The sequence below is a fragment of the Schistocerca serialis genome, chromosome 1 (assembly GCF_023864345.2).
Source record: "Schistocerca serialis cubense isolate TAMUIC-IGC-003099 chromosome 1, iqSchSeri2.2, whole genome shotgun sequence".
NCBI lineage: Eukaryota > Metazoa > Arthropoda > Insecta > Orthoptera > Acrididae > Schistocerca > Schistocerca serialis.
The window spans coordinates 1,133,682,869-1,133,706,577 of NC_064638.1; positions in this window are offsets into that span (position 1 = coordinate 1,133,682,869).

Below are 23,709 nucleotides of genomic sequence, written 5' to 3' on the forward strand. Positions count from 1 at the left end.
ATTTCTAACTCTTCCCAAGCAATTATTTATCTGTTCTGTCCCCTCGCTCAATCCGACATCGGCTGTTTATATCTCTAGTTTGGACATCTTTCAGAGATTTCCTTTCCAAGCGATCAAATGCATGTAGTTATTAAATATTCAAGATTATTTACATATTTCGAGTGTAAAATATTTGTGCTGCTTCCAGCAAGCTTGGTATTTCAATATCGTTCTTTCTTAACTTGAACTCCCCTCTGAGCATCCCATCTACTTCATTCGCTGCTAATCTGAAGCACCATCTCTCAACGAGATGGCACTGCCGTGGCTTTAGCAGCACTAAATTCCGTTCCCAATAACATATAATTTCGTCCTAGTTCCCAGAATGGAGTCATAACTCAACAGTTACGTGCTATGAACCTATTATCAAAAACACTATTTTGATGTTTCATTAAGAAGTAGCGCACACTATTGCATCACTTGTATTTGTGAAATCCTGAACATAGCACGTAATATTCAGGCTAATTTATTCTTTACTACCAGGCGTAAGTCTATGTTCCAGCTCATGTTTTTTCTGATCTGAAAACTATTTTCCGACAACGAAATCGCACAAATGGAATGTTAGCGGAATATCGTCTAAAAATGTGTGTAGAAGACAATATACATTCATTTTTTAAACAGTAATTATACTTGATTAGGCAAAAAAAGCCCCCCCCCCCAAAACACACACACACACACACACACACACACACACACACACACACACACACACACAGCTACTGTGACAACTGAAAGTGAACACTGCTGTTGACATACTGCTAAAGCTTAGTATCTGTAACTAACTTCTACATGCAACTTCACCTGACGGCTCTCCCAGAAAATTAGCGTGAGCTTGATACACGTCGTAACGTACCTGAAACAGAAAATTTTTCTTTAACTTTCGATTTTAATTAGACAGAGACAACTGTAATAAATGCATTTATATGCTTTGGAAATAATGTTCTTAAAATAATTATTAGCTAATTTCTACCATATTATTTTCGTTGACAATGGAAACAGCCTTCAGACTTACACGTGACTTTTTCAGAAATGCCTCTCGAAACACACAAAACCGAAACACTTCAACGCAGAGTCATTTTATAGGGATGAAACATTATTAATAAATCCAAAACAAAGAATCAAAATTAATCAAGAACATTTTACGTAAAAAATGCGCTTAAGAATGAGCATACAGACTGCGAGTAAATAAGGATATTAATAAGCATATCAACATGTATTCGACGCGAAAGAACATAGCCTAAAATTGTATGCGCATATTAAAAGAATAAAACCGTCCGGGTTAACTAGCCAAGTTTTGGGATTCTATGAAATTCGCAGTAAATCTAAAGCTGAAAAAAAAAAAAATTGCAGTGAAAATAGAAGACCTGAAAGAAGCACGGATAGGGCAACAGCAAATATAAGATACAAAATATTAACCAACAAAATTAATGATAAGAGAGCTGATTAGGCAGGAACATCCACGAAAATAGCAAGAGAGACGGAAAGTAATATGGAGGAAAAAGTGTCACGCTGAAACAAAAGCTCGAAAGTGCTTGGTGACAAATCGCATGGTCTAGTGCGATTGAGAGGTGATTAATAATAATAATAATAATAATAATAATAATAATAATAATAATAATAATAACAATTACGATATCTATACTGCGGCGGACGATACTCTGTCTCTCACCCTCCGCCCCACTTTCCTGTTCCAGTTAGTGCAATTGTGCGCGAGAAGAGTCATTCCGCATGAGCTCTAATCTCTCTGATTTTACCTTCATGGTCTTTGTGCGAGTAAACCAAAGACAACTGCAGAACGCCTCTCATGCAGAGCCTGTCACTGGACTTACTGACAAGTAAACCTAATCAAGGGATACACTTCGATTTTGATTGGCTTTGAATATGTTGTAGCGTAGAGGGAAATAAGAGACATGCCCATACAGCCGTTAAGGCTCTGAAACATCCCCTTTAAAAAAACTGAGTTTAATATTTCTGAACGAATATCGTCGGAAACAAATGATAAAAAAAAAACTTGAAATAAAAGTTGTATGGTTTTAACGTACGCTAAAAAAACCTGCGTCCGAACGGTCTTTGAAGGCCCAACGGCACTGACCGACCGCCGTGTCACACTCAGCCCATAGACGTCACTGGATACGGATCTCAGAAGGGCTGAGTGCACCCCGCTTGCCAACAGTGCTCGGCAGACCGGACGGTCACCCACCTAAGTGCTGGCCAAACTCGACAGCGCTTAACTTTGATGATCTGACGGGAAGCAGGGCCTTTGGCTACGGCACACAAATTTGTCGAAAAAGTCTTTTTCCTAGATCCCCTCCCCCGATTTTGTTTTTCATTTCGAGATTTGACAAACAGCAAAACGTATTGCATTGTTAATACTATATTCAATCATATATGATGAGGTGGTATTCCAAAGACGCATTTATCAAAAATAAGCTCATAAGCTAGAAATATTCTTGTATCGGTGTATACGCCTGCCCGATATCTGTTCACTTCGATGCCAATTGAAATGCTGGTGGTGTAATAAATCTTCTCCAGATAAATATATTCTGCACACATATTTTCTTTTAATTTTATGATATATGAAGTATCTTGTGATGCAATTGAAATGTGTTTTCTTTTTAACATTTGGTGTATTTTTTTATTTCCAAGTTGCAACCTTTTCAGATTTGATTATATTATAGTGTATTTGAAATCGTTCGTACATTATTGTTGTAACATTATTGTAAATGTGTAGAACAATGTAAAAGCTGCAGAACTGTTCAGATAAAAAAAATGCTAAATGAACTTTTATACAAGGAATTTCTAACTTGTTTCTGACAAATGCGTTTTTGGAATACCACTTCATCATATATGACTAAAATTGGTATTAACAATGCTATGTGTTTTGCAGTTAGTCAAATGTCGAAATGAAAAATAATCGGGGAGAAGGGGTTTCGAAAAAAATAAAGTTTTCGAAAAATCTGGATGAAACATAATAATTGCGTTAAAAACCATAGAACGTTTACTTGACGCTTTCTTTTCACATGTGTTACCGCTTCAATAGTATTCACTCGGGAATATTAAACTCCGTTTTTAAGGGGGTGTTTCATACCCTTAACGGTCGTATGGGCATATATCTGAACATCTGTGACTTATTTTGCTCTACACTACAACATATTCAAAGCCGATCAAAATCGAAGTGTATGCCTTGAGTAGGTTTACTTGTATCACCGTGACGCTTTCGCGCTTACTAAATGAACCTGTAACGAAACGTGCTGTTCTTTCGATCTTCTGTGTTTCCTCTATCAATCACATCTGGTGCGCATCACACAACAATGACCAACATTGAAGTATAGGTCGGATGAGAGTTCTGTAAGCTACCTCCTTCGTGCGTGGACTTCTTGAGGAGTTTTACAGAGAACCTTAGTCTGCCATCTGCCTTACCTGCGTTTCATGTGGTCTTCTACATCTACATCTACATCTATACTCCGCGAGCCACCTTACGGTGTGTGGCGGAGGGTACTTATTGTACCACTATCTGATCCCCCCTTCCCTGTTCCATTCACGAATTGTGCGTGGGAAGAACGACTGCTTGTAAGTCTCCGTATTTTCTCTAATTTCTCGGATCTTTTCGTTGTGATCATTACGCGAGATATATGTGGGCGGTAGTAATATGTTGCCCATCTCTTCCCGGAATGTGCTCTCTCGTAATTTCGATAATAAACCTCTCCGTATTGCGTAACGCCTTTCTTGAAGTGTCCGCCACTGGAGCTTGTTCAACATCTCCGTAACGCTCTCGCGCTGACTAAATGTCCCCATGACGAATCGCGCTGCTTTTCGCTGGATCATGTCTATCTCTTCTATTAATCCAACCTGGTAAGGGTCCCATACTGATGAGCAATACTCAAGAATCGGACGAACAAGCGTTTTGTAAGCTACTTCTTTCGTCGATGAGTCACATTTTCTTAGAATTCTTCCTATGAATCTCAACCTGGCGCCTGCTTTTCCCACTATTTGTTTTATGTGATCATTCCACTTCAGATCGCTCCGGATAGTAACTCCTAAGTATTTTACGGTCGTTACCGCTTCCAATGATTTACCACCTATGGCATAATCGTACTGGAATGGATTTCTGCCCCTATGTATGCGCATTATATTACATTTATCTACGTTTAGGGAAAGCTGCCAGCTGTCGCACCATGCATTAATCCTCTGCAGGTCCTCCTGGAGTACGTACGAGTCTTCTGATGTTGCTACTTTCTTGTAGACAACCGTGTCATCTGCAAATAGCCTCACGGAGCTACCGATGTTGTCAACTAAGTCATTTATGTATATTGTAAACAATAAAGGTCCTATCACGCTTCCCTGCGGTACTCCCGAAATTACCTCTACATCTGCAGATTTTGAACCGTTAAGAATGACATGTTGTGTTCTTTCTTCTAGGAAATCCTGAATCCAATCACAAACCTGGTCCGATATTCCGTAAGCTCGTATTTTTTTCACTAAACGTAAGTGCGGAACCGTATCAAATGCCTTCCTGAAGTCCAGGAATACGGCATCAATCTGCTCGCCAGTGTCTACGGCACTGTGAATTTCTTGGGCAAATAGGGCGAGCTGAGTTTCACATGATCTCTGTTTGCGGAATCCATGTTGGTTATGATGAAGGAGATTTGTATTATCTAAGAACGTCATAATACGAGAACACAAAACATGTTCCATTATTCTACAACAGATTGACGTAAGCGAAATAGGCCTATAATTATTCGCATCTGATTTATGACCCTTCTTGAAAATGGGAACGACCTGCGCTTTCTTCCAGTCGCTAGGTACTTTACGTTCTTCCAGCGATCTACGATAAATTGCTGATAGAAAGGGGGCAAGTTCTTTAGCATAATCACTGTAGAATCTTAAGGGTATCTCGTCTGGTCCGGATGCTTTTCCGCTACTAAGTGATAGCAGTTGTTTTTCAATTCCGATATCGTTTATTTCAATATTTTCCATTTTGGCGTCCGTGCGACGGCTGAAGTCAGGGACCGTGTTACGATTTTCCGCAGTGAAACAGTTTCGGAACACTGAATTCAGTATTTCTGCCTTTCTTCGGTCGTCCTCTGTTTCGGTGCCATCGTGGTCAACGAGTGACTGAATAGGGGATTTAGATCCGCTTACCGATTTTACATATGACCAAAACTTTTTAGGGTTCTTGTTTAGATTGTTTGCCAATGTTTTATGTTCGAATTCGTTGAATGCTTCTCTCATTGCTCTCTTTACGCTCTTTTTCGCTTCGTTCAGCTTTTCCTTATCAGCTATGATTCGACTACTCTTAAACCTATGATGAAGCTTTCTTTGTTTCCGTAGTACCTTTTGTACATGATTGTTATACCACGGTGGATCTTTCCCCTCGCTTTGGACCTTAGTCGGTACGAACTTATCTAAGGCGTACTGGACGTACTGCCCGTTTATGCTCAATAAATTACGTCTGTTTATGTTGAGGGTCAACCGTCAACCACTACGCAATGTGTGTTCCTGTGTTGCGCCACTACCTTCTGGTATTGCGACCTCTCTGCCTAATGGGAAGTAATGCCTCTGAAGGTTTTTTTTTTTTTTTTTTTTTTTTGCAACCTCTTACAATTTTTAACATTACACGAACTTTGTTAGTATTTTATACACTTATTCGCCATCTCTAAATATTTATTTCCCACCATAGTCACTTTGGCGACGAACTCATTCCTCCCAACGAGAGACCAGTTTGTTGATATCGTCGGTGTAGAACGTTTGACTTCGTTCACAGAGCAATGACTTCACCTCTACTTCCTCGTTCCATCACTATCATAATAAAGCCCCCGGAGAAGTTTTTTAAATTTTGGAAACAGATGAAAATCGGATGAGACCAAGGCGGGACTATACGGACTATGATGGAGCCTGTATTGCTGCAGATGTCGCAGCGCTCGTGTGTGATGTGGCACTGTCTTGCTGAAGGAGAGGGTGCTTCATGTGTGGACGAACTCTTCGAATTGTAAACTCGATTACAACACGCTTTTTTCAAGCACTGACGTAGTTATATTATACACAGGCATGTTACACTTCAATTCGGAGCCCAATAGTGGCAGAGGGTTGCAACTAGCGTCAGCGAAGTGGGAAATCGACCGCCTAATATGCGTGGCATAAATACCTCAACGGATACTGAAAACAGGGTAAAAAAATTCGGAGGCATCACTTTTCAGCGCGCCCTCGTACTACAGCACCATAACCGGATACTACCGGCTTGGTCCCACAACAGTCTGCTGCGGTACGCCCTAAGTTACTTTCACGTCTGAATATTCCTCTTCGTTCGGTTGTATGTTGGGGTTCCGCCTGCTAGAAACTCTTCAATCCACTCACGCTACTGCTCTGATAATCCGTACGCTCGTATTTTGTTAGTTAGGCGGCAGTGCGAAGTGTATCGAACGCCTCCGGAAGTCAAGGAACGCGCCATCAACTTGGCGCCGGTATCTACCGCTGTTTGGGCCTTGTGGACGAACAGGGCGACCTAAGTTTTCGCAGTCCAAGTCATTTTCGAAACCTATGTTGAACCTACAGAGGAGATGTTCCGGTCTCCAGGAATGTCATAATACACGAGCATAAAACATGTTCCAAAATTCTAAAATAGACCGGCGTCAGAGATACAGGCCCATAATACCGTGCGTCTCTTAAACGACCATTTTTGAAAACTGGAATAGCTTGCGATTTTTTTGCAATCACTAGGAACACTTCGTTCCTCTACCGATTTACGGTACTGAGTGACTCTGCGGAATATCTGATGCAAAGAAAAGAAACTTTCAAATAACAGAGATCTTTTTAACGGAGTTGTGACAAGACAGCTGGTAGGGACAGTAGTAGAAATAGTGGTAACAATGATGGCGGTGGTGGCAGTATTAACAGTGGCAGAAGAAATATTTTCCTTTGTTATTTAGTATTACCGTGGTTTCTATTTAACATGAATGAATGTGTAAATACGACGTCCTATTATAGAACACTAGGCACTAGGTAATACTTTATGATAATATAAAACAAAAAAATGATAATTTTGTGGTGGGACTTCAGAAAAATTCCATGGTTGCTAGATCAGGAGATTCGCTGCTCATTCAAATAAGACGTTGAATTTCAGAAAAAAAGTCACGAATGTTGTGGACGTTACGTGCTTTGGGAAACTACTAAATTGTTCTAGAATGATGCACAGGCAAAGGTACGTGGCCAGAAACCCGTTTAAGGGCTTGACAGCGCAGGCGTCGGCGTTCACACTGGGATCATCTCTACCCTCCCGAGCGAGGTGGCCCGGTGGTCGGTCGCAGCACTCGTATTCTGAGGAGAGCGTGTCATCCAGATTTAGGCTTCCGTGGTTTCCCAAAACACTTACAGGAAAGGGGGAGTTGTTTGCTTTGAAAGGATACAGCCGATTTACTTCCTCTGTCCGAGTATAGGAAAAATGAATGGGCAATAGAACGACTACAGACCCACGCGATGAGGAAGTTTTGACAAGATAAGAACAACGAAGCTAGCTAGTGGTCTTCAGTTTTCCTTACAGCGCCAAACGAAATAAGAGCAAGGATTCAGATAACAGCTTTCGGAATAAAAACTTAATGCCAGTACTGAAGGATGAAAGTTGCTACGGGCACGAATACTTCCTCCATGGGCTTTAAAATAATTAAACGATCTGTTGTGATGTGCTGCTTTGGGGAATTTAACCCACAACGACATAATAAAATTCCGTTTGTATTTCGCAACAGACCTAGGTTAGTTATAATTGTGAAAACGCGGTTTTACATTAAAATACCAAAGTTGCAAGAGTACCTGCCACATAAAGAATTTAACAAAAAATAGTTTCCCCAAGATATCTAAAATGTCTTACCATCATCATTCTGGGCAACCAGTTAGGGGAAACGGGCATACCCATCCCATTAAAAGTATCCGGACACCCCTTTGTAATCCGAAATGGCACGAGGGGCGTATCGCCAATAAAGGAGAGAAGCAATAACAGCATAATGGCTCGGTCAGGGAAGCTCAGTGACTTCGAATGTAGATTAGTCATTGGAAGTCACCTGAGTAACAAATCCAAGAGGGGTACTTCAACCCTTCTAAAGCTGACCTAGTCGAATATTGGGGATGTGACTGCGAAGTGAAAACGCGAATGAACAACCACATCTCAACCAAGACCAGGTACATCTTCAAGAACTGACGGACAGGGACCGTCAAGCAACGCATAGGGTGGTATGAAAAATTGCATGAAATCAGCGGAAGGAATCACTCCTGAGATCCAAAGCGCTACGAGCAGTCGAGCTAGCACAATGGCTGCGCGCAGGGAGCAAAAAGAAAAAAATGGCTTCCCATCAGCCACGTATTTCTGTAGCCTGTGCTAAGCGACGCTTGAGGCGGTGTCAAGAGCGACGCCACTGGACAGTGGACTGTATAGTCTGTGGCAATCCGACGGAAAGATTTGGGCGGATGCGGAGGACATTCCCAGCTTTCATGTGTGGTGCCAACAGTGAAGTACGGAGCAGACTGCTCCACTTTGAACTGTTCGTGCATTCCAAACCCACTTCCCTTCCTTCTAACCACGTGACCAAATCGCAGCACTAAAAATAAGTTGCATCCTGTTCGTCGTCATCAAAAATATTTATACTTGCTCCGTGTTCATCCTGTGATGAAGCCGTGAGCATGTATCATTTCACAGCTGCTCGTTAGGAATTTCACAATACTTCATCTATTTTCTGGAGCTTTTTTTCTTCCAGGGCTTGTTTAAATAAGCTTCTTGCAGTCTTGCCAGCTCTCCGTCTCCAGTTCACTAATGACCAGGAAGGATTTGGACAATGGTCTTGAGCAATAGTCTCTACACACATTATTGTCGTCGTCGTCGTCGTCGTCGTCGTCGTTGTTGTTATTATGAGTTGTAGACGTTTCAAGTGTGGTCTGTTATTGGAGGTGGCTGATCTGCTGCTCTGCTTCGCACATACAATTGCTCATCTGAAAAAAAAAAAAAAATCAAAGGGCCTTAAAGCCACACCATAATGTCTTTTCCAGCGACAGTAATTGTACATTTCACGTCACTTTCATTCGGTGACAATCTGTATGATATTCGTATTAATTTATTCGCCAATGCCCTCGAAAATGTTTGAGAAAGACGGAGGCAGGCTATTTACTTGCCAGATACTGTTTTCAATCGTAATTTTTTTTTTCATGAACAGAAATACCGCATTTGAACAATCATCAGAGAGTGCGATGGAGCAGGGCACCTTTGGCCATAATCTCGAAAACTTGTGGACTCTAAATCAAAATATTGCAACAGACACGATGACTTAACGTTTGCAAGACCTGTTACTAAATCGAACAAAAAAATAATTAACACAAAACAATTTAAATTTTTTTCTTGGACACGAATATTTACTTCGTTTTCTGACACAAATTTCACGTTTGTCACGTCACCAAATGGAACCAGAGGACGTTACACGGCAGCCAAGTGGAAGTTTATCCATCAGAAGTGTTCAAGCAAACCGAAGATTACCATCGTGTCATCTGACACACTGAAGAAACAGTCATTACGTTGTTTCGGCCTACTATGTCATTTTAGGCTACTTTGCCCTAAGCGTCTCACGCTCTCATCCTATCATTCCGCCATAAGCAGCCCCTCTTGTCTACACACTGTGTTGAATGGTGTACGAGCAAATGCTTCGGGATGCTGTATGTACTCTCTCCGTCCGCAGCTCAGAGTTGCTCGTCTGCTGGGCACGTGCATTAGCTTTATTGTTGAGCCCGCGGGTAAAGAGGGCAGTAATTGCGATATCGGCACAATATCGTTGAAAGCCCGCACTTGCAGACCGACTTTACGCCGCTTTTGTGTCGCGAATAAAACTTAGCAGTTAGGCGAGGGCAGGAGAAGGAAAAAGAACGACAACCAGGAAACCGAGGAAAATGGCTGAGACGAGGGGGAGGGGGAGGGGGCGGGGGGCACTGACGTCCGTGTAAACATAAGGTCAGCCAGCGCCGTGCGTAGCATAGAAGCAGCAGCAGCTACCGGACTGCCGCTCCGGGAGCAATTAGGAGCGTACGCTATATGGCTGGTGCGTACCACACACATCCAAGCCCGCGGTAAAACAGGCTGGACATTGGCGTATGAGACTACAAGTTAAGGGCGAAACGACGCAACACCAGCTTCCCATCTACTGCCCTCCATACCTCGATCATTTTTCTCGTTATATGCATTCAAACAATTTTAAACAGTCTTAGGTACACAGCACTCGATTGTTGAAACGTAAGACAGTTCTAATCGCAATTTATTTTATTTGATAAACGGTTATGGTTTTACAACCATCTTCGGAGTAATTTAGATGGTGAGGTCACAGCATCGGCGCTGTACCTAGATCTGTCAGGTACCAATTACTTGTCGAGAGGCAGCAACATGTGATGATGTGTGTCCATGCATGCACGAGACGCGATGTTGCCTGTCTACAAGTGAATGATACCTTGAGGTATTACATCGTCGATTCTATCCATCCACCAAGGAAATTAAATTAATCTGCAGAGGGTTGTCTAATTGTAACTGTTCTATTTAGACAAGATATCTGCAAGGTGCAGTAAGTGGCAATTGATTCCGCATCAAGAAAAGTGTGAAAAAAATTGCTAAAAACAATCCGCTAAATTTCAGTTAGATGATAAATAACAAGATCTAAAGGCTATAAACTGAACAAAATAAATGGGGATTACAATTACGAATAACTTAAATTGGGACGATCGCAAAGATAATGTTGCGGGGAAGTACACCAAATACTAAGATTTACTGGCAGATCACTAAAAGAATGTAACAGTTTTAATAAAGACACCGCTTACACTACGTTTGTCTGCCCTCTTCTGCAGTTTTGCGGTGCAAAGTGGGATCCGCATCAGATAGGATTGACGAAGGACATCGATAAAGTTCAAAGAAGGGCAGTTCGTTTTGTATTATTAAGGAAACAGGGGAGAGAGTGCCACGGATATGATACAGGAACTGGGGTGGCAGTCATACAGCATCACTAATTTTCTCCTCAGAGTGCGAAAATATTTTGCTAGCGCCGATCTACATAGGGAGAAATGATCAGCGTAGTACAATAACAGAAATCACAGCTCAAAGCTTGTACGGAAATATTTACGTGTTCCTTTTTCCCGTGCACTGTTCGAGAGTGGAATGACAGACAAGTAGCTTAAAGGTAGATTAATTAACACACTGCCACACACTTATGAGTAATTGTGAAATGCAGAGTAATCATGTAGGTGTAGGTGTGCAAAATTAAAGTACGAAAGTAGCTTTCGCCAGATGTGTCACTGGTAAATAACATAATTCGATGGAACTAGGAACATAAAATCAGTGCCTGAGACTGCGGTCGTGTGTGTGTGTGTGTGTGTGTGTGTGTTGTGGACGAAGGCCTTAATGGCTGAAAGCTTTGTTTATTTGTGACAGTCTTTCTGCTGTGCCTATTTGAGACTCAGCATCTCCGCTATATGGTGAGTACGAACTTTCCTTTTCATAATATTGGAACTAGGAACATACATAGATAGAGGCAGTACTGTATAGTAGGTATCCGAAATAAATACGCAATGAGACGAACAGAAATGACACTTTTTTTCAAGGACAATAATTACACTGACGCCATGGAGACTTTTCAGGGAACCCTGGACGTTACAAATGGCGTGACATGGCTCTAATAGATTGTGTAATCACCACGGACAGTTATGCACTCTCTGCAACGTGCTCCCATGCTGGCCACGAGGCTGCTACGGTGTTTTGTGGTAGGGCGTTCCAGTCCTGCTCTCGGGATGTTAACTGCTGGATGAGCTGCAGTGCGTCTCCCCAACACATCTCTAACGTGCACGATGGGATTTAAGTCGGGGGAAACGGGCGAGCCAGTCAATTCGTCGAATATCCTCTCGTTCCAGGAGCTCCTCCACCTGCGCAGTTCCATGATTTCGCGAGGTTGTCATCCATAAAAATTAACTCATGGCCAAATAGACCCGTGAAAAGACGGACCTGGGGAAGAAGTAAAGTGTCACAATAACGTTGATCGGTGAGTTTACCCTGTTCAAAGCTTTGCAGACAACATTATGCTGACCCACAACGTAACACCTAGAATACAAAACGATCATGTTCGACAGTGTGCCTGCGTGCATTGGGCGTTCGCAGCTGTCGCCGAATGAGGGTACGTTCAACCCATCAGGCCAACGTTACTTTCGTCCGTAACTTACGCACATCAGTGTACACTGCGATTATGACCGTCTTATGATAAGTCACAAGGATTTACGTATTTTTTTCTAGAGTTCAACGACTTACGAATAGAGCATTAGTGACGGAACACACCGAAAAACGCCAGATAGAGGAAGAAATAAAATGAAATACGGGAACATTTAGAGAGAGCTAGCTGAAACAATGTACTGAAGTAAACTGCATGGTATTTGCGGATCATTTTATTGCACTATCGTCTCAAAACTACTGCACCGATTTCAACCAAAATTGGTGTACGTGTACCTTACTGTCCGGTGACAGTCGCCGTGGAGGTAAGAACTAACAATCTATCAACGGGGTGGGAGTGAGAAAGAAGCGTACCCGACGACGCGTGAACTCCCAGACTTCATTCATCCCATTTTTGAGAGCGACATCACTTAGCGACTTGTAATAAACTTTACACGTGATTTCAAACCTTTGCGAGACTTCCTCGCTGACACGAAATGATGAAAGGAAAAAATTTCATCTCTTACTATATTTTCGCTGTTCATGCCGTAAAAGTACGGTATGACGTTATACCGTACAAGGCACCACGTTATAGCATATTTCTTCTTTACTACTAACTGTGTTCACGACACATTTTACAAATAGTATGCACATATGCCACTGAATGTAAGTGCAAAATTATATCATTACATGACACGTAGTTCCAGAGACAGAACGTCATAAACAATGAGATATGTGAAAAACTACTGCATCCTGCATTCAGTTTAAATTTTACTTCGTTGCTACTACCTCCAAGCACAACACGTTTTGCAGACAGTATCCATATGTGATCCTTAATACACCTACAAAATATCATTGTACGACATATAGTTTCGGAGATATGACGCCATAAACATTAAACATAGGGCCAGTTGCTACGTGGTACGGGCGTGGACGCATAGCTATAAATAAATACCTGGACAATGTCAGCTTCTCCGCTAGTAATAATAATAATAATAATAATAATAATAATAATAATAATACATCACGTACATTCAGCAACAGAAAGGTTCACATTAAGCAGAAAGGAAGAAGGAAGGGGATTTATCGACATAAAAAAAACCTACATTATGGAAAGGTAGACAATTTAAGAAAATTATTTATAGAACGAGCAGAAACTAGCAAAATACACAAAGCAATCACTTATATAAATACATCGGCTACACCACTGCAATTTCATAACCACTTCTGCAACCCTTTAGATCACATAACATCAACAGATACAAAGAAAGTAAATTGGAAAAAGAAAACACTACATGGCAAGCACCCGTATCATCTAACACAGCCACACATCGATCAAGACGCATCCAACACATGGCTAAGAAAAGGCAATATATACAGTGAGACGGAAGGATTCATGATTGCAATACAGGATCAAACAATAAACACCAGATATTACATCAAGAATATTATTAAAGACCCCAATACCACAACAGATAAATGCAGACTTTGCAAACAACAAATAGAAACAGTAGATTACATCACAAGCGGATGTATAATACTAGCAAATACAGAATACACCAGAAGACACGTCAATGTAGCAAAAATAATACATCAACAACTTTCCATACAACATAAACTAATAAAACAACATGTTCCCACACACAAGTATGCACCACAAAATGTACTGGAGAATGATGAATACAAATTATACTGGAACAGAACCATTATAACAGATAAAACATCACCACATAACAAACCTGACATCATACTCACCAATAAAAAGAAGAAATTAACACAACGAATCGAAATATCCATACCCAATACAACAAATACACAAAAGAAAACAGGAGAAAAAATTGAAAAATACATCCAACTGGCTGAGGAAGTCAAGGACATGTGGCATCAGGATAAAGTTGACATTATACCAATTATGCTATCAACTACAGGAGTCATACCACACAATATCCACCAGTACATCAACGCAATACAGCTACATCCAAACATATATATACAACTACAGAAATCTGTAATTATTGGTACATGTTGAATTACCCGAAAGTTCCTAAATGCAATGTAACATATACCGTACAATTAAAAGGAAGTCACGCTTGATCAAGGTCCGCGTCACTTTCCATTTTTAACGAGACGTAACGTCTGAGAAGGAAAGATATAATAAGAATACTATGATTATTACTATAGCTGTTCGCAATCCCACTGCCACTTCTCCGGAATACAGTTTCCTCAAATGCCCCCGTGTCAAAAAATGGTTCAAATAGCTCTGAGCACTATGCGACTTAACTTCTGAGGTCATCAGTCACCTAGAACTTACAAGGGAACCTCCCCATCGCACCCCCCCCCCCCCCCCCAGATTTAGTTATAAGTTGGCACAGTGGATAGGCCTTGATAAACTGAACACAGATCAATTGAGAAAACAGGAAGAAGTTGTGTGGAACTGTGAAAAAATAAGCAAAATATACAAACTGAGTAGTCCATGGGCCACATAAGCAACATCATGGACGAAATGTGCTTAGAAGCGCCGTGGTCCTGTGGTAGCGTGAGCAGCTGCTCAACGAAAGATCCTTGGTTCAAGCCTTCCCTCGACTGAAAATTTTACTTTCTTTATTTTTGCATAGTTATTATCTGTCCGTTCGTTCATTGACATCTCTGTTCACTGTAATATGTTTAATGTCTGTGTTTTGCGACCGCACTGCAAAACCGTGCGATTAGTAGACGAAAGGACGTGCCTCTCCAATGGGAACAGAAAACATTTGATCGTAAGGTCATAGGTCAACCGATTCCTCCACAGGAAAACACATCTGATATATTCTATACGACACTGGTGACGGCATGTGCGTCACATGACAGGAATATGTTGTCGACCCACCTAACTTATACACTTGGCGAATGGGTAAAAAGATTCTTCTACCTTGTCCGATTTAGGTTTTCTTGTGGATGTGATAATGACTCCCAAAAAAGTGATGAAAACATAAGAGTTTGTCACATAAACTGAAAATAAAAAATTAAAATTTACACTTGTTGGAAGATTTGAACCTAGGACCTTTCGTTCCGCAGCTGCTCACGTTACCACGAGACCACGGCGCTCCTGCGTTCCTATCGTCTTTATTGTTGCTTATCTTCCCTTGAACTACTCAGTTTGTATATTTTGTTTATTGTTTCACAGTTCTACACAACTTCTTCCTGTTTTCTCAATTGATCTGTGTTCAGTTTTTCAAGGCCTATCCACTGTGCCAACTTATAACTAAATCTGAGGGGGGTGCGACGGGGAGGTTCCCTTGTTAGAACTAATTAAACCTAACTAACCTAAGGACATCACACACATTCCTGCCCGAAGCAGGATTCGAACCTGCGACCGTAGCGGTCGCTCGGCTCCAGACTGTAGCGCCTAGCAGCGCACGGCCACTCCGACCGGCGCCCCTGTGTCACCCCGTTTTTAATTTTTAATTACCAACGCGTAGAAGTGAAATGTACTTAGATGATGAAATGGTATTGCTTCTGAAACGTACAAACAAAGCAGGATCTTTGCTGTCAGTTGCAGAAGCCCTTCCCACACTAGCCGCCAGCCGGAGGATTGTGGCGGTGTTGTGAGACCCTGCTTCCCAGACCGTTAGCCGGCAAGACGGTCACGACAGACTCCACAGACGGGGCGGGCTGCGTTCCCACGGACGCCGGCCTTCGACCCGTCTGCTCCAGCTTCCAGGGCACTTCGCGTACCCACTCAGCTCTCCCTAATTCTTACACACCGGTCCTCCACTAGAATCTTTTTATGGCCACGAAGTAACAATTGAAAATTTGTGTCAAAGCACTCGAACATGGCTTTCCTGCTTATCGCGAGCTGTTGCCTAAACCACTAGGTTATCCAGGCGTCAAATTTTCATTGGCAATGATATTTCCATTCGAATTCCGAAAACTACTACCAGAATTCTTCCATGCATTAAGTGGGAAAACTATTATTGTGGAAAAGTGTGTCTGTGCAGGACGATGACCTACTTCCAACAAAGGACATAGACTCCCTGACAAAAAATGCTAAGCACTCACGAGGAGAGGAGGAAACACATTGAAACTTCATGGGTTGAGAGGGTCTGTGTGGTTATTTCAGTGATGAAAAAGCGAGTCAAATTTACAAAGACCTTTTCAGTATGGGGCCACTTATCAACATGTTGTACCCCCTCTACTCTAGATGCTTTGCACTGATTACACGAGGAGGTTGTCACAAAGCTGTCGTATCCTCTCCTGAGGCAAGCTGCCCCGCAACTGTTGCACCTGCTCCTTAATATCGTGTAGACTGGCACTGGGACAGAGTTGACGTCCGAGGTGGTCCCTCAAACATCTGGGTATCCTGCTGGCCACAGAATTACCTCAACATCACGCACACAGTTCATAGAGAAACATTGTCCAGTTGGAAAACTGGGACTACGATACTGTCGCAGAGAGGTAATACATGAGTACGCAGGATGTCCGTGAGGTTTATTTATTTATTTAAAAGTTCCGTAGGACCAAATTGAGGAGCATATCTCCAAGGTCATGGAACTTGTCAGTACAGGAAATTACGACATAAAAGTAATAGCAGATAAAAATAAATGTTCATGAACGTGAAAAAAGTCAGTCCATTAGTTTAAGCAAACGCTATCAGCAATACAATAAGAATCAGCTTAATTTTTCAAGGAACTCCTCGACAGAACAGAAGGAGTGACCCATGAGGAAACTCTTCAGTTTCGATTTGAAAGCCCATGGATTACTGTTAAGATTTTTGAATTCGAGTGGCAGCTTATTAAAAATGCATGCAGCAGTGTATTGCACACCTGTTCGTGCGCAAGAGTTAAGTTAGTCCGATCCAAATGCAGGTTTGATTTCTGCCGAGAATTAACCGAGTGAAAGCTGCTTATTCTTGGGAATAAACTAATATTGGTAACAAGAAACGACAATAAGGAGTATACATATTGAGAGGCCAATGTCAAAATACCCAGACTTGTGAACAGAGGTCGACAAGAGGTTCGTCAACTCACACCACTTATTGCCCGAACCGTCAAAAATATCCTTTTATAATGGGTACAGTTACCCCAAAATATAATACCATACGACATAAGCGAATGAAAATAAGCAAAGTAGACTAATTTTCTTGTCGCGCGATCACTTACTTCTGATACCGTTCGAATAGTAAAAATAGCAGTATTAATTCTTTTAATAAGATCCTGAACGTGGGCTTTCCACGACAGCTTACTATCTATCTGAACACCTAGAAATTTGAACTGTTCAGTTTCCCTAATCATATGCCCGTTCTGTGAAATTAAAACGTCAGTTTTTGTTGAATTGTGTCAGAAACTGTAAAAACTGAGTCTTACTGTGATTTAGTGTTAGTTTATTTTCTACAAGCCATGAGCTTAGGTCATGTACTGCACAATTTGAAACCGAGCCAATGTTGCACACAACATCCTTTACTACCAAGCTAGTGCCATCAGCAAACAGAAATATTTTAGAGTTACCTGTAATACTAGAGGGCGTATCATTTATATAAATAAGGAACAGGAGAGGCCTCAACACTGGTCCCCCCCCCCCCCCCCACTTGACAGTGCCCCACTCAGATCCCACATCACAGGCGTTATCAACATTGTGAATGATGACATTTTGCTGCCTGTTGCTAAAGTAAGTGGCGAACCAATTGTGAGCTACTCCCCGTATTCCGTAATGATCCAACTTCTGGAGCAATATTTTTTGATCAACACAATCAAAAGCCTTACTCAAATCAAAAAATATGCCAAGCGTTCGAAACCTTTTGTTTATCCCATCCAGTACCTCACAGAGAAAAGAGAATATAGCATTTTCAATTGTTAAACTACTTCTAAAGCCGATTTGATAGCAAATCGTGTGATATAAAATGATGAATTATACTTACATACACAGCTTTTTCAATAACTTTTGCAAACACTGATGGCACAGAAATAGATCTAAAATTATCTACATTATCCCTTTCTCCCTTTTTTATAAAGCGGTTTTACTACTGAGTCCTTTAATGTCTCAGGAAGCTGACCATTCCTAAAGGAAAAATTACAAATATGGCTTCATACAGGGCTAACATATGCAGCACAGTACTTTAATATTCTGCTAGACACTTCATCATAACCATGAGAGTCCTTAGTCTTCAGTGATTTATTTATTGACTCAGTCTCCCTTTTGTCTGTATCACAGAGGAGTATTTCAGACATCAATCTCGGAAACGCATTTGCCAAGAAAGTTATATGATTTCCTGTAGAAACTAAATTTTTATTTAATTCACCAGCAATGCTCAGAAAATGATTGTTAAATACTGAACATATATCTGATTTATCAGTAACGGAAATATTTTTACTGCGAACTGACTATTTCGTCGACTAGTGCTGCTGACCAGACACTTCCTTCACAACTGACCATATATGCTTTTGATTTTATTCTGCGAATTAGCTATTCTATTTGCATACCTCATACTTTTTGCCTTTTCAGTAACATTTTAAGCACCTTACAATACTGTTTGTAATGGGCTACTGTAGCTTGATTGTGACTACTTCTAACATTTTGACATAATTTCCGCTTTGTTCTACATGATATCCTTATCCCACTAGTCAGTCACCTCAGGCTGCCCATTACTGCTAGTACCCCGGTTAGAATATTCTAATGGAAAGCAACTCGCAAAGAGCATGATAAATGTGAAACTTCCTGGCAGATTAAAACTGTGTGCCGGACCGAGGCTCGAACTCGGGACCTTTGCGTTTCGCGGGCAAGTGCTCTACCAACTGAGCTACCCAAGCACGACTCACGACCCGTCCTCACAGCTTTACTTCTGCCAGTACCTCGTCTCCTATGACAAATGTGTTAAGGAAAGCATTGTATTTACCATCTATGTTATCGGCACTATAAACATCCTGCCACTCTTGTTCCTTGACAAGGTTTAAAAACTCTCTATTGCTGTTGGATTAACTTTCCTACATAGATTGTAATTAAATATGACATTGGTTTGAGTACAAAAGCCTTTTAGTGTTAAAATTTGTGCATCATGGTCTGCAAGGCCATTCACGTTTTTACTAACAGAGCTCCCATCTAGTAATGAAGAATGAATAAAAATATTGTCTATGGCTGTGCTACTGTTCCCCTTCACCCTAGTCAGAAAAAAAACAGTCTGCATCAGATCATATGAATTTAGATCTACCAACATCCATTTTCTTGCACCATCATATACAAAATTTATATTGAAGCCACCACATTAACTAGTTTCTGGTACTTCCTACAAAGTGAATCAAGAACCCTCTCTAGCTTGAGCAGAAATGCTCTGAAGTCGGAGTTAGGGGACCTATAAACAACAACAATTAGAAGTTTAGTTTCACTAAATTCAACTACCGCTTCACACCATTCAAATATCTGTTCAGTGCAGTGTCGTGATACGTCGAAGGACTCAAATGGAATACTGTTTTTTTTACATAGCCACTCCCCCACCCCGCAAGAAACTCCTTGAAAAATAGCCAGCTAATCTGTAGCCTGGTAAAGGAAGCCTCTGAATTGTCAAATTATTTAAGTGGTGCTCTGATATACCAATAATTTCAGAGTCGACATCTATAAGCAGTTCACTAACTTTACCTCTAATACCTCTCATATTTTGATGAAATATGCTAATTCCTTCTCTACTTGGAAACATTACATCCTCGTAAGGTGAGCCCTTAGTTAGAGGGACTTCCTTTAAGCAGGTATACTTATGAGCTCACTTAAATTTAATAAAAGGTGCAGCTCTAACACCAACTACTACAGGAATTTTTCCATGAGTGACACCACCACCACCACCACCACCACAGATATGCTTGAACAGCAATGTAATGAATATGCATAGACAATTTAAAATCTGTGCCAAAGCTGCGAATTTACTTCAATTTACGTGTATCGGTATTCGAACGTGGGTCACGGTGCTCCATCAAAACCGTGCTACTTCCAAATACCCCTACCGAGACCCTATGGCTGTAGTGTTATGAGATGATTGAAGAAAACGTGTGTGGCAGTTGAAGTGAGTCACATCAAGACGCGTGTCAAGATGGTTGAGACAACTGTTCTCGATAAGCACATCTGGGCACAAATTTTCAATGGTGACTCTCGTTCCATCTTCAATGGAACTGGTGGAAGGAATCCTTTCGTTGCCTTGTTGGACATGCTTTCTTTAAGGGTCGTTCTACGAGGATGAAATATAAATTAGAAAAGTGAATAATTAATGTATTCCACGCCAACATCTTTCCCACTCACAATGTATTCAGCTGATCTGTTACAATAACGCGACCGAGCCACTCTTCGCGTCCGCTCAGTTCGAGCTCCTCCTGATGACAAATTAGGCCTGCCTCTCCCATGTTTTTCATTTATTTCAAGGCAGCTGAGAATACGACGACAGCAGACGTAAAATTGCTCAAGCAAGCCCCTAATCAATAATAAAGGATTCTGACGAGAAAAATAGGCTACATAAGAAGATCACGAAAGTGAATGGCAGAAGTTACGTAGCATATAGGGGAAGGTGTGATATATTACATTCGGACAATCGTTTAAGAGAAAACCTCTTCTTAACCTTAAGGAAGAACAAAGCTAAAAACTCCACAGACGCAATTTCTGAAGATGTTCAAAGATATTTTCTAAGATTTTTTTTACTCGTTACCGAGTAATAATTTAACTACGATTTATTCGGTTTTTTTTACCTTAGTTTCTATAAAAAGGAAAAACCTTCGCAATTGTGGAGACTTTTGTAATATGAAATCACGAAAAAGAAAAACACAACAAAGACAGTAATGCAATAATACTAAGGTCAAAAACTGATGTGGTTGCAATAACACACGTCCTAGTGCGGCTCTTCCATTGCATTCAGTGAACCCACACACCAGGTGCATAGCGGCAACTCCACACTGCCGTGTATCACTGTTGACAAACAACTAACACTGCAGGAACAATAAACCCGAGACAGAAGCAAGCAGTGCTTAACGCAGTAAAGCTGGCGTTACTACTGGCAACAGGAACAGCTTTGTTTCCAAACAAAACACACAACACATGCCGTCATCATTTTCACTGCTGTCCAGATAATTTCACTGAAATGCAAAGGTAAATGAGAATATGAGATAAAACTAGATACAATTACTCTGTAACGCGAACAGGAAAGCACGGGACCCTTGTACCAAAATACTCGAAATACCTACGAAATTTTGTCGATGAAGTTCAGGTTTACCCTGTGTAAGTAGACGGAGACACGGACGCTTACCAACAATCGTCTGTAATATTTATTCCCCCCCCCCCATCGTACCTAGGAATTAGACAGGTAATTTTGCAATATATATATATATTAAAGAGAATATGAATGACTAGCTTCAACCTAAAATTACGTCGACCACAGATGATAATTATAAATAATCTATACCTTCCTTTGTTTGCTCTTTCAGCTTACCAGTATATTGGAGCCAAACAAAATATTTATTAATCAAAACAATATTAAAAAGGAAAACACTTCCTAATGTTCTGCAAAATTTTATTTATTCGGCTTCTCAGGCAATCGTCAGGTGACAACTGACTGTCGAAAACACAGATAAACATGATGTGCGACTTACATAGATATTATTTGTACAGTAAATACAAAAATTACATAGTGTTTATATAGGAGAAAATCACAATAATTGCATTGACTAAAATTGGGGGTAAACGAAGTTTTTATGTGGTGATATATTTAATAAAAGAGAAATTACATACGTTTTCAGTTTGAATGTAGTGTTTGTAACTAAAATTTAGTTTAACAAAGGGGAAAACTCAAGCCGAGTCTGATCATATAATACTAGGCTGGCATTCTGTGTAATATGTTTGTTGATGTCCATTATTTCCAGTAGGGTTATCTTTCAGTTTTTCTTGTCAAAATGTAAAATTTCACATTCAACATCATGTGAATAGTTATCTGCTAAACGATGATAAGCAAAGGTCGAGTCTTTATTCCTTAATTGCCTGCTTCTCTCACGTTGACGTAGCCTGACTAACACAGTTCTGCAAGACTGACCAATACACACTTTTCCACACTGCTAGCAAGTGACTCTATACACACCACTCTGTGCCACGGGTCACAATTTGTCTTTACTACTGAATAAAAGTTTTGGTATGTTGGTGGTATTATCGTTACAAATATTAGATTCACAATGTAAATTCATCATATTTCTCATTTGTTAAATGTGTCACCACGTAAAAACTTTACTTGCCCCCTTTCTTAGTTAATGCAATTATTGTGATTTTTCCTATGTAAAACACTTTGTCAGTTTTGTAACTACCGTTGGAATAACATTTGTATAAGTCGCGTATCATATTTATCTCTGTTTGACACATTCTGTTGTCACCTGAGAAGCCGAGTTGGGTTGATTGGGAAGAGACCAAACAGAGAGGTCATTGGTGTCATTGGATTTAGGAAAGATGGGGATGGAATTCGGCAGTGCCCTTTCAAAGGAACCATCCCAGCATTTGCCTGAAGCGATTTGGAGAAATCAAGGAAAACTTAAATCAGGACGGCCGAACGCGGAATTGAACCGTCGTCCTCCCGAATCCAGTGTGTTAACCACTGCGCCACCTCGCTCAATCCTGAGAAGCCGAAAACGGCTTCGTGATTACATAATTATAATTTTGCAGAACATAAGGAAAAGTTTTTCTTTCTAATAGTATTATCACGTTCCGCCAAATACCGACGGAAAATTCAGTTACTGAAATTAACCAAATGTAAATATGATACAGCTTTCGATGACTTGTGAATTTTATTAAGAAAAATTAGAGATTTTGAAGTTTGTAGCACAGCCACAAGTCGCAATCAAAGTATACTTTTTTACCTGTTTCGCTAAATTTAACGAAGGCATCTTCAGAAACTTTGGAATTTACAGTTCGAAGTAGTTGACTGATAACCCTGGCACTGATTGCGACTTGTAGCTACCCTACAAACTTAATTTAAACAATCGCTGTTTCCCCTGGAGGCAATGCCTGCTCTTGGTGTGTAATAATAATTGGCTCCTTCTACTGACACCCCGGCTCAGATAATATGATAGCTGAACGGTTGAAAGAAAACTTTAATTTCGTTACATGTAAGACCTCACTCATACAGTTATAATTGGTGGAGACTTCAATCTACCCTCGATTCGTTGGCGAAAATACATGTTCAAAGCCGGTGGTAGACAGAAAACATCTTCTGAAATTGTACTAAATGCTTTCTCTGAGAATTACTTTGAACAAATAGTTCATGAGCCCACACGAATTGTAAATGGTTGCGAAAACACACTTGACCACTTAGCCACAAATAATCCTGATTAATAGCGTCATGACGGATACAGGGATTAGTGAACACAAGGTCATTGTAGCGAGACTCAAACCCTTATCAACCAAAACCACCAAAAATTAACGCAAAATGCATCTATTTAAAACAACAGATAAAAATTTGCTTGATGCCTTCCTGAGTCTCCATT